Source organism: Lygodium microphyllum, chromosome 28 (assembly GCF_053477565.2).
Source record: "Lygodium microphyllum isolate KBCC chromosome 28, Lygodium_microphyllum_v1.1.10, whole genome shotgun sequence".
NCBI lineage: Eukaryota > Viridiplantae > Streptophyta > Polypodiopsida > Schizaeales > Lygodiaceae > Lygodium > Lygodium microphyllum.
This window is the reverse complement of record NC_141162.1, coordinates 70319346-70333063: the sequence shown is the minus strand read 5'-3', so window position 1 is coordinate 70333063 and position 13718 is coordinate 70319346. Positions and strand designations below refer to the sequence as shown.

The 13718-nt window shown below is 36.8% G+C and overlaps 1 pseudogene; it reads left to right on the top strand.

Moving 5' to 3' along the window:
- Positions 1 to 10213: 10213 nt before the first annotated feature.
- Positions 10214 to 11307, top strand: LOC148011580 (uncharacterized; annotated as a pseudogene).
- Positions 11308 to 13718: the final 2411 nt, after the last annotated feature.

Genomic DNA, 13718 nt, shown 5'->3' with positions numbered 1-13718 from the left:
TATATCAGTCCATGTTTGATGTGAATGCAGGTCACTCTTATGTGGATGGTGAATCCAGTGGCTCAGAACAGAGCATTGATGATGAGTTGGGTATTCCTTCTATTATTACACGTGGAGTAAGGAAGACCAGGGATGTTTTGAGAGCACCTGGAAGTGAGCCTACTTTGCGCAGGTCTACCAGAGCTAGGTATCCTGTGGATAGGCTGAAATATGATGGATTTATAGCCATTCACTATGCATATATAGTCAAAGTGATACAAGAACCAGAACCCACTTCTTTTGAGCAAGCCATGGGAAAAGAAAAATGGGAGAAAGCCATGGATGAAGAAATGGATGCTTTGGAAGCAAATGGTACATGGAAATTGGTACCTTTGCCTAAAGATAAGAATGCAATTGGTTGTAAGTGGGCTTATAAGGTGAAGCACAATGCAGATGGTTCTGTGAACAGATACAAGGCAAGATTAGTAGTCAAGGGGTATGAACAAATATATGGCATTAATTATGAAGAAACATTCAGTTCGGTTGCAAGGATGGCAACCGTAAGAGTAGTCATTGCTATGGCTGCATCAAAAGGATGGTCTTTACATCAGATGGATGTAAAGAATGCCTTCTTGCATGGTGATTTGCAAGAAGAGGTCTATATGGAGCAGCCACCAGGTTATGTGCATGTTGTTCATCCTAAGTTTGTTTGCAGGTTGAAGAAAGCCTTGTATGGCTTGAAGCAAGCACCTAGAGCTTGGTCTGACAAGATAGTATAGTATCTTGTCACTATTGGCTTTCAGATTTCCAAGGCAAATTTCTCACTTTATGTGAGAAAAACAGAGAAAGGTATTATGCTGCTTGTCATTTATGTTGATGATTTGATTATCACAAGTGATAGTGATGAAGATATCCTTCATGTGAAAATGCTATTGAAGCAGAAGTTTGAGATACCAAGAAGAGGAAAACTGTTTTCAGCCTCTATCTTTGTGTGTATTCCCCCATTGTGCAAACAAGAAAGCTACAAGTGAGACTCCTTCCTTCTCTCCCACAATTTTGACAAGTCTTCGAGCAAGATACTTGATGTATTCCAAGACTATGATAAATAAAGATCAAATATCTGGAAAAGGAACTCGCTTGACATTGTTTTTTTTTGTCAGTTCTTAAGTTACGTGAAGGAACCTGTGTTTAAATTGGCTAATTAAGGAAGTTGCTTTTGCATGTCAAACATAATGTGGTAGGTAATTAGATAACTAAGCAACTCGAGGAAAGTGTGGTGGACGTGACTTGGGTCCGTCCTACGGAAGGGTGGTCCCGGTTAGCTGGGAACTTTTCTCAAAATACGTGATAACGAAACTGTGAAGACCTAGAGTCAATAGAGTTAGAATCCCGATTTATGTTATTTTAGGGGAGTGGAATGGGACTATACCTTATGGGAAAAAAGGTTGAGCTTCTCATCCCTCTCGTTTCCCATTCTCCATGAACCAAGTGCAGCATAAATCCGCTTCGACTCTGCTGCTCCTACGCAAAGTGGTTCATCTGGAGCTCGAAGCTAGCTACTTCTTAGAGACTTGGCTGATAGGAAAAAACCCTGACTTCAGGTCGGTCCTAAGTGGGAACGGCCAGATACTTCCGCTTCGGGGCAGACTCGGGAAGACCTAGATCGTAAACCCTGTGACATTCCTCGCGAGTGCCAGGTGGTACTTTCTAGAGTCTCTTCCCGATGGGCTGCTAAGACGTGTCCCACTAGTGGACAAACAGACACGTTACAACTTTTAAACAAGAGAGGATTATATGGGTGCATGCTTACCAAAATTGGTAGGGGTTGTATGTTTTCCTTGGCAAATTTAACATGCATAAACCATACACAATGTTTAAGGCTATCAATGGTGTTCTAGGATATAGTAGCTATCAACATTGGCTTTGGTTAGGTCATCTATTACAGACTTGATTAAATTAGCCTGCTTTGCCTTTGCTAATTTTGTTATTAAACTCTTAATTGATGTATTTAAAGGATGGTGGCATTTTTGGATGATTTTAGAGCTTTTGGTGCATATTAATTTCATATTACTCCAGCTTTTGATGTTGGCAACATTTAGATTAAAAAGTAAAATGTTGGATTGGAAACAACTTAAAATGGTGGCATTTTATCCTAGCAATGGTTCTTATGTTTGACATGGCAATGTTTATAATTGGAAATCATTCAAAATCCTTTCATCTAATTAATATACCTTATAAAATAAGATTTTAACCCTTTGAAATCAAAGGTATTTTAAAAGCACCAAGAGCTACTAATGTTTAAGAAACTGGTGACATAGCATCGGCTCCCTCTTAGATAACTCAATATATACTCATCTTAACAAGAATTGTAGTTATTATTTTACCAAGGGGTTTATCAAAATGGCATGGTTGTGAAGATGCCTTATGTTGGAGTCTAAGATCTGACTATGCTATAATTCAAGAATTATTTTCTTGGATCTTACAACTTGTTGATCATCTAGAAGGTGGTTAGGTTCTACTAAATATGGCTTATCTAGAATACATCATTAATACTTTAGAAGGTGGTGAGGCTTTAGTGAATATGGCTTATCTAGAATACATCTACAAGGTCATTAGGGTTTAGTAAATACAACTTATTATCAATTCTATAAGGGCCATAATGTTGAGGACTCATCTTGTTATACTTCCTAAGTAGTTGTGAACTCTTCTTGGGCCATATACAAAAAAGAACCATATCATTCTCCTTGAAAACCCTTTCGTGTCACCATGAATCATCATAGTACTTTTAGGTGATCTTGGGTGCCTTCTATCTTGAGTAATGACTGGCCCTCGTGTGCTCCTCCAACTCTTCCAATATAGCTTTAGAAGTCTCACCCTAATGACAGGGTTGGAAAAGTTTAGAGAGGATAAGCAGAGAGTTGTAAGTTGTTCTAGGTGAATCCCACCAAAGGTAAGGAGTAATCCATCTTTATGGATCTCTTTGATATGAGGCCTTGAGTATATCCTCAATCACTTTGTTTGCTTGCTCTATATATCCACCCATTTGAGGATAATAGGTGGTTTTTGAGTATAATTGTGTCCCTTTGGAATTCAACCTTTTAAAAATTATAAATGAAAAGAAAGTCGTGATCATTGATTATCCTTCAAGCTAGGCCATGTATTTTGAACTCATAAAGAGATAGGCAATATTGAATACTTAAAGGTTCTCTTTATGTAAATAAACTAGACATCTAGATGCCCAAACACTTCAAGAAAAAACATTATATTTACAAACAATCTTTGAAGAAGAAGAGGTTATTAAGGATGACAATAAAAATAAAGAGAAATCTATTGACATGGTGAATCATGTGCAACACCTTGACAGTAAGTGAAGGTTGGTGCCCTGTCAAATGTGTTGGCTTTTTTTTTTTGTGACATGAGCAATAGAACCCCCACCTATCCCATCACGTCAACTTGTATATGAGGCTATAAGGCCTAGTACATTGAGTGCACCGTGATCAATAGCATCATTTGATAGCACCTTCTGTATGGAGACAATGAGTAGATTTCTAGTTTTTGGCACCAGGCCATTATGAGAAGATTTGAGGAAACATAACAAATGAATGGGTGGATCTTAAAGGGAGAAGAATTTTGGTTCAAGATCACAATCACTATACGAAAACATGGATGAAAATAATAAGAGATTGTGCATTAAATCACACTAGTTTTTCTTTGAGAAATTTTATAAAATTTATCACGTTTTCAATACTTTTTTCTTACGTTGATGTAGTTTTGTATAGTGATGACATTAAAGGCATGTTAGAGCCATGTGCCAATTCATAGAAGTTGAGAAGCTTCTTCTTTTGCAAATTCTTTGTTGCTTGACTTAAGATCTCTCTAAAACTCATGATATTGAGCTCCATACCATTTTATTTATCTCTTTATCTCTCGCATCCTTCCTCTAAAAATATCACACACACACACACACACACACACACACACACACACACACACACACACACACACACACACACACACACACACACACACACACACACACACACACACACACACACACACACACACACACACACACACACACACACACACACACACACACACACACACACACACACACACACACACACACACACACACACACACACACACACACACACACACACACACACACACACACACACACACACACACACACACACACACACACACACACACACCTCAAATGTACTTCATGCATTATCATATTAAAGGTCTCTATTTGTTACTCTCATCTCACCATCAAATATGAAGCGTCAAAATGTCATTTATTATTTGCATTATTGTATAATAGTGTTTACCATTCCTTTGATAAATCATTTGGAAATTTACACTCCATATGCTTTAAACTCTTTGTCTCCTCTTCATAGTGTGATAAGGGCACATGCCAAGCCTAACCTAGGTCATGAAAGTTTCCTACTTCAAAAGTTTCAAGTACATTGGCCATTTCCACTATTAGGCTACATTTGGCAAAATTGTGTATTTTACAATTGTGAATGAGCCCATTACACACATGACTTATGAAATAAGCTATGTGACACTTATGAGAAGGAATTTGCCTCTAATAAGGTGTGTCTCATGAAAAGGTTGTTTGAGTTGTAGAGGAGGGCTCTACTAATGGCTCCCACCTTAGTGAAGTCAACATCATATTTAGTTTGATGCAAGCTCAAAAGTTGAGATTTGAAGATGAGGTTAAGGCAATCTTTTTACTATGTTCCTTGTCTACATCATGGGATATCTTTAGAACACCCATTAATAATTTAGCTCCAGATGATGAGTTGAAGTTTAATGATGTTGGGGTTAGCTTATTGGTTGAATAAATACATAGGAAGTCCATGGACTAAGGCAAAAATGGTTAAGCATTAGCAACTCGGGAAAAAAGAGATAGAAAATAGTATAAAGGCAAGAACAAGAAATGTGGATGGTCACGCAACAAATCTAGGTTCAAGAAAGTCATTGACTATTTCCATTGTGGTAAAATAGGTCATATCAAGAAATATTGTTATAAATGGAAGTGAGAGCAAAAAGTTAAGAATGAGGATAAGGATGCTGACATGAAAAAAAGTAAAGATTGAAGAAATCAATGCAATGGTTGTGCATAATGATGATGGTGGTGATATTTACTTCTACTCTTCTTGCACATATGCTAATTATGATAGATAGACAGCTCGCTTAAGATTGGATATTTGATTTTGGCACAACTTTTCATGTCACTCCTCATCATAAGGAGTGGTTTTGTTCATATGACAACAACAAGTGTGGATCAATCCATCTTGGTGATGACTATGTATGTGATATAGCAAATGATGAGTAGTTTGCTTTTTAGAATGGGTCTACCTTTACTCTTTGAAATGTAGGCCATGTGTCCAAATCTTACTAAGATCTTGATATCTATCAGCCAACTAGATGACATGAAAAACTCTATTACTTTTGGAATTCTATCATGTAAAGTCCAGAAGGGAACATTTGATGTTGCGAAAGGAGCCAAACATGGCACTTTGTATCCCCTTCATGTATCTTTTATCAAAAATTGTGTAATTATAGTAACCAAGTAACCAAATGTATTTTTTGTTAAAAATCCTGTAATTGTAGTAACCAAGTATTCAAATGTATCTGTGTTTCATCATTCATTGGGACATATGTCTAGAAAAAGAATGAAAATGTTATGTCATTACGATTACTTTCTTTCTCTTGATTCTTTAAAACTTTTTGTTTGTGAGCATTATATATACAAAAAGCATGCACATTCAGCAAAAAAACCTAAAAAAGAAAAGGAGTCAACCACTTGACTTAGTGTATAGTGATGTGTGTGGACCTATACCTACTAAGTCTATAGGGATGACATTATATTTTATCACATTCATTGACGATGTAACTAAAATAAGTGTGGGATTTCACTATGGATGATAAGGGTTTGTCTTGATTTTAGAAATTTTTGACACTTATAAAGCATTAATCTTGTAAGAGAGTTATGTATCTAAAAATTGATCATGGTAAAGAATATGTCTCTCATGAGTTTAGACATTTTTGTGAAGCACATGGAATAAAAAGGGAAATCATTGCACTTGGTGATCCTACCCAAAATGATATTGCAAAGTGTATGAATAGGATGATAAATGAAAGGATGCTATGCATGCTATCTAATATTGGCCTTATTCAAGGATTTGGGTTGAGGTTATGGTGACTATCGTACATTTAACAAACAGACTGCCTAATGATGCTACTTTGGATAGTAGCATTCTTGAAGCGGTATGGTTGAGCAAGTAGCCCTCTTATGATCACTTAAGAGTATTTGTCTATGAATTTTATATGCATGTACCAAAGGAAAAGTGTAACAAGTTAGAACAAAAATCTACTAAATGCATCTGTTTGGGCTATGGACAGAGTGGAAAAATGGGTTCTCACATTCAAGATCTAGAAGATAGAAATATTGTCCATGTGAACGATGTGATCTTCAATGAGAAGAAGATGCAAAAGCAGACTCTTAAGGAAGTGGAATCAAGGAAGATTACTTTCCAAGATACAATGCCACCTATTATTTTGCTATGTAGGGTCAGTGCTAGTGTATCAAATATGCAGAATGAAGCCACAAGCAATGATTTGGCTAGTGAAAAGTAAACAAGGAGATTTATTGAGCAATAGGTTAAGAGCCCTATGATGCCTCACGAAGAAAGAGTGGAGGTTGGAATTCCCACTCCAAGTCATCCCATTGTGCTACAAAGATATACTCGTATCTCTCATCCCCTTGAGAGGTTTCAACTTAGGATTAACTATGTGATGTTGATACATTATGGGGAGCCGATCTCGTTATAAAAAAACTATGACTCATGATAATAAGCTTAATTGGGAGCTAGCAATGCCATCTAAAATAGATTCCATTATGAAAAACTAGATTTGGGATTTGGTTCCTTTTTCAAAGGGAAAAAACACTTGTTATCCAAGTGGATCTATAAGTTGAAGATTACATGTGATGCCAAGCCAAAATACAAGGCCATTTTAATGGCCAAATGTTTTAAGCAAGAAAAAGGTGTGGACTTTGATAAAATCTTTTCACCTATTGTGAAATTGGCTAGTCTTTGCACTTGCTTGCCATGTTGACTAAGGATGAGATAGATCTTGTACAATTAGATGTCAAGAGAACATTTCTACATGGTGATCTTCAAGATAAGATCTACATGTAGCAATCAGAGGGTTTTGCGGAAAATGGCAAATAAAATCTTGTTTGCGAGCTAAAATAGAGTCTTTATGAATTAAAGTAGGCCCTACGGGAATGGTACAATAAGTTTCATACATTTATGCAATGGCATGGCTACAAGCGAAATGAGAAAAACTATTGTTTACACACTAGAAAGGTTAAAGATGACAGCATGATGGTATTGATTCTTACATGAAAATCACATTCTTAGCATGCATATAATCAAGGATGAGGACAAAGATTTCTCTATTTGTCCCAAAAGGATTATGTCAGCAAAGTGTTGTAGTGTTTCAATTACTACTCCATTACATCCATGTGTGAAAGTTAGTACTGATGATTGTCCCAAATGTGATTAGGAGAGGGCTAAAATGGCCAAGGTTCCATATTCATCATGTGTGGGCAATCAGTCTCATATATGCTATAATTGCCACTTGTTTGGACATTGCTTTTGTAGTGGAAGTAGTGAGCATATATATACCAAATCCTAGTAAGAAGCATAAGAAAGTAGTGAAAGGTAACTTGAGATACTTGGGCGGTATAAGAGATATGTATATATGCTTTGGGAGAAGTAGTAATGGTGTTCTTGGGTACACAGATGCAAACTATGTAGGGAATGTTGACAATAGAAAGTCAATTACAGGATATGTTTTTACTTTATATGGCACTGCAATATCATGGATGTCTCCTTTACAAAAAATATGCGATATTATCTACCAATGAAGCTGAGTATATTACAACCATAGAGGTGTGCAGAAAGCCATATGGCTTACTTGTCTAGTGGAAGGCTTGGGTCTCGATGAAGACATGCCATTGTTGCATAGTGATAGTCAGAGTGCTATCATGTTGGCAAAGAATCATGTGTTTCATGTGAAAACGAAGCACATAAAAGTGAGGTATCACTTCATCCTTTAGGTGTTTAAGGATACGCACATTGCAAGGAGTTAATGGGAATTAGGTGAGGGTAACTCACATGAATTTACCTCACATATTTTCTTATTCTCTTATCCTCTGTAAAGACACATTGGTCTTTAAGTGGGAGGTTGTTGGGGTAAAGACCAATGTGGTTGGCTGCCCATCTTACGTACTAACCTTAACTATATATATACACATTCATTGTTTATTCTTTGAGTGATAAGACAATAAGGTGTTATTTACAAGAGACTAATTGGAAGCACCACAAACGTAGTGGATTCTCTCTCTATCTCTCTCTCTCTCTCTATCTCTCTCTCTCTCTCTCTCTCTCTCTCTCTCTCTCTCTCTCTCTCTCTCTCTCTCTCTCTCTCTCTCTCTCTCTCTCTCTCTCTCTCTCTCTCTCTCTCTCTCTCTCTGTGTGCAATCTCAATTATTCTTGTAGCTCTAATTGTCCATGGTGATTAGATTTCCCTTTGAACAAAATTCCCAAACAAGAGCTTCAGTTTTGAGAAATTGTGATTTTATATATGGAATCTATTGCAGTGTATTGTTAAGGGTAAAGCATGTGTTGGTGGCCTAGAAAGTAATGTCTAGGGCATTGATTTTTGATACTTAAAAGTGGACGATTGAAAGTATTTATAACATGAAAGATAATTGTAATATTTAAATCTAATAAAATAATAAATTTATTAATTTAAAGATCCCTCCCTCTCCCCCCTCTCTCTCTCTTTCTCTCTCTCATGGAAGCTTGTGGAGCCCCAAGAGGAACACCAAGGAAAAGGGAATTTTCTTGCAAGAAAATCTATCTTGTAACACCAACAAGCTTGTTTATTATGTTTTATATGATCACAATGAAGAAAAGAACACCAGGCACAACAAATCTTCATGCAGCATCATGTAGATCTCCCACGGATTTGATAGAATCAACCATATTCTTCAATATCTTCACAAAATCCATCAATAGAACAAAGAAAGCAAAGGAATACACAATCTTTGAATGGAAATACATCACATAGTATTCATCTTCAATATCTTCATAGTCTTCTCTCTCAATCTCTCATATACAATCACTCTATTTTTGTAGAATTGGCTATCTTTGACTCTCTCTCTCTCTCTCTCCATCAATAATACATTATCTCCTCACTACAATCTCTCATAATCACTCTCAATAATCCCTCTTAGGTCGTGGATACCTCTCCCAAGAGGTATGTCCGATATGAAGAGTCACCAGAGCCACTACAGTGTCCTTTCATAGCTCACTACTGTCACTTCACTCTAGTCTTCACTTGAGTCTTCAGCAGCTACTTCTTTCAGCTCTTTTGCACTTGCATTCACCTCTTTCCAAGGCTAGAAAACTTTCCCAAGCTACACTCTCATCCATCAGAACACATACAAAAGCATACAGAACAGTCACAGAACAGTACCAGAACAGCTACAGTACAGAACTGAACTGAACTGAGACAGAGGCTCTACAGAAGACCTACAGAAGGTTACAGAAGGTCATCAAAACCTCATAACTCATACTCAAACCATTCCAAACTCTCAAAAACCATTCAATAAACTTTCACAAGATCTCAATCTTCATCAATCAATACTCCATCCCTCCTTACAGAAGACAATCAGAACAAAACAGATCAAAACAGAAGCTATATAGAAGGTATACAGAACCAATCAGAACCTATCAGAACATCACAGAACCACTAATAAACATCATAAACTTCCAAAACAAAATCAATATCATCCAACACACTCTCAAACCACTTTCAAACCAATCAATCATCTCATAAAATCAACCATTCAGCTCTTAAAAACAACAAAAAACAGCCAAAAAACAAGTCATTTCAACACTCAACAGCTTGATATGTGAGAAGGCTATGGAAGCACCACAAGCGAGACACACACCCACTTTGATGTAGTCTTTGGATGCACTCTCTTGGCTCCTCTTTTATGTCCTCCTTTGGGTACAACTACCTCCTATATACATAAACAATATTGTTTAAAATTAGTGAAGGATGTTTCATGTGCCTATGAAAAAAGAGCATCTCCTAATGATTTGTCTTGTTGGTCTTGTACACAAATCCCTTGTAGCAAATGGAACCCTCCACAATCTCTCCATCATTGAATAGATAAATTGAACTTCAATATAGAAAAACAAAGAGGGAATATTGTGCTTCTCAAAAGCAAAAGTAGTGGGTAGCAATGGTCAACTTTGGGATGAAATGCAATAGTAAGGTACTTGACAAATGAGAGCAATGTAGGATATGTCAATCCATCGTAGAACATTGTGAGAAATTAACCGTTGGAATGGATGCATGTGGTAGGAAGGAAATCTTTGATGATTTTTTTCAGCATCCCTGCTTCCATGCTATGCAAAGTAAGTCAAAAGAGTTGGAAACATTTATGTTGAGAAACATCCGCAACACTTTGAACCATGTGAAAATCCCAATGTCTTTAGATGAGTTTTTGTAAAGAAACTAGGAATGATGATGTTGATAAATGGAGAAATTGATGGACTAAGCACTAACATTAACATATTGTAAGCTGCCAAGCTTATTGGAATCCACAAAACAACTCTATATATAGCCAAACATCACTTGACAATGGAAAGTGAAGCTAATGGTTTGTTCCCTCCATTTGCATGTCACAAACAAGATACATGGAGAACCCATGTATCTCAAATTGCCAAAGATTTATCTTTCAATTTTGAATGGAAAAGATAAGGGTGTCCCCCAACAAAAAGATATTTATAGTAAGAGACTCACTAGATGCTCATATGTAAGGCATATAGTCCATCTTTTGGAGGAGCATTAGGTAGTGATATGTTTTATACATACCACAATTTACTTGTATCACAACCTAATTTGGGTGTTTTGCACCACTTGCTAGTTGTAATGTAGTGCTAAGAAGTTTTGAAATATTTACTATATTAGTTTGTAACAATTCCAAATGTTATTTTTATTTTAGTATGTCTATTTTTGAAGCAATGATGCTAGTGAATGGTGAAAGCAGGGTGAAACTCTGACATGAGCATAGTGCAAGCTACCAAGCTTATGGGAATCTACAAAAGCAACTTATTTACAACCAAACATCACTTAGTAGTGGCAAGTGAAGTTGATGGCATATTACTTACATTTGATAATTTAATATATTGGCATGTAGCAATTGACAATGTTGTTTTTCTTTAGTATTAGTAAGTATTTCTAAAGCACTTTATCCTTGTGCCTAGATATTGATCCTTTCTATCTTTGACAATTTAGTACACTAGTCTGTGACAATTTACAATGTTGTTTTGCTTTAGTATTAGTAAATATTTCTTGTGCTTATATATTGGTCCTTTCTATCTTTGAACCAATTTTTCATTTTATTAGAGCTAGTCATAAGTGGTACACTACAACTCTTTTCTATCTCTAAATGAGTGCTTTATTTTATACACCATCTTTTGTTACTAACAAGAGGAACATGATCAATTACAAATAATGATCTACCACTTATAAGTGTCACACTACCCATCACGAATTTTATGCTTCACCTATAATCACTTACCAATACTTTGCTGCAACACACTACCACTTATTACAAGCTATTCATCTCCCATTTGAAAGTGTATGCTACATTATGCAAGTGGTTATTTCCACTTACACGTGGTGCATTACCACTTGTAAGTTGTCCCTTCTATGAAAACTTGCAACTAGAATGCTATCCCTTAAAAAGTGGGGCACTACCATTCACAAGTGATCTATCATCCCTTACAAGTGGTGTAATACCACACAAACATGCTTCAAATTTTTTTTAAGTGGTTTGGTACCACTTACTAAAGTTCCAATACCACTACCAAGCAATATAGTACTTGTAAATATTTACTCATTTTTTTTTTGAATGTGGTCGGTCCCCTACAACTTACAACTGTTCTTCTAAAAACTACAAGTGCTTCCCCACCACTTGCAAATGGTCTCCTACTACTTGCAACTAGTCCTCTATCACTTGTAAGTGGTCTCTAAATGGTGTGCTACCACTTGCAATTGGTCCCTATCACTTGTAGAGTGGTGCGCTACTTGCAACTAGTCCCCTACCACTTACAAGTAATGTGTGACAACACTCATATAGAACTTATAATTGGATAACTACCATTTTTAGATGTAGAGATACCATTCTTAACTAGTCTATTTTTCCTTTTGTCCCCTATTACTTAAAAGTAGTGCATATAACTTTCAAGTGGTCTACTACCACTTATCAAAAAATGTTAGCATTTCAAGTGCCCTGCTACTACTTGTAAAAACTTTATGCCCACCGGATAAGTGTCAAGTTATCATTTAAATGTGATGTGCCACCATTTAAAATGGTCCCTTGCCACTTATAACAACTTCTCTAAAAGCTACAAGTAGCCCCCTACCACACTATCTAGTGGTCCCTTACCACTTGCAAGTAATGCATAAGTGGTATGCTACCACTTATAACTCATCCCCTACCACTTACAACTAGTGTGCTACAACTTCTTAGTGTTCTAATAGCAGGAGGCTAAAGTAGCAAGTCATCACCAAAATTTCATGCAATCTAGAGGTAATAAGGCTAAATGAGAGTTAACCGGGCTTAATTTGGGGTTAAACTCCAGTTACTTTTCAAAAGGGACCTCCTCTTCTCTCGCTTCCAAGATTTTGGCTGAAGCTTCAATGGTGGCTACCAATAAATCCTTCAAGATCCCTCTCTACTTATCATTTCTCACATCCAAACCATGGGGCAAAGATCCTTTATCTTCTGTGCTTCAGGTTGAGTACCCTGGTCAAGTAGTTGATGCAAAAGTTGGAGCAGCAAGTAGCCCGAAATTTGAGCCAAAAAATGCGCTGATTTTCTTGCTCTAATCCTCTTCTTGATCTGCTCTACATCTTCTACAGATTAGTTGCATGCTTTGAAGCACTTCATCAGGCATACAATCAACTGTGCTAGTAAGAGATGAACTCCGATCTTCATCTTCTTTGCTTAAAACCCTAAAACACAACAGGCCAGCCATAGCCATAGACCTGGAAGCTCAAATTTCTTCAAATTTTGGACTTCACCGACCTCTAAGGCTTCTCTAGTACCATGTACAAGTAGGATAGACTCCAAGCTTGAAGACATTGTAGAGATTTCAGCCCGTGGAGCATGTTGGAGCTCATATTGAAGGTATTTTGGGGTTTTCCTTCAAGAGGCTTGAATATTTGGTATTCAAGTATTTAAGTAAGCTCGGGGCATTGATTCTTCATGGATTTGATCATATTGATGCCTTCTTGGTGTACAAGCAGCGATCAACTCGACTTCTCTGAAAGCCTTGAGACTGCATGAAAATATCAAACTTATGATACCATTCCCTCGATGCCTGTATTAGCCCATACAAACCCTGTTTTAGTTTTCCCTTAGCCACAAAACCTTCAAGCTATTGCATGTATATGTCTTCATGCAAATCACCATATAGGAATGCAATCTTTATATCCATCTGTATGAGCTCCATATCTTTAGTTACAACTAATACCAAAATGGTTCTTAGAGTAGTCATCTTGACTATAGGAGAGAAGATCTCATCAAAGTCAATTCCATGTTCCTACTTGTATCCCTTTGCAACTAA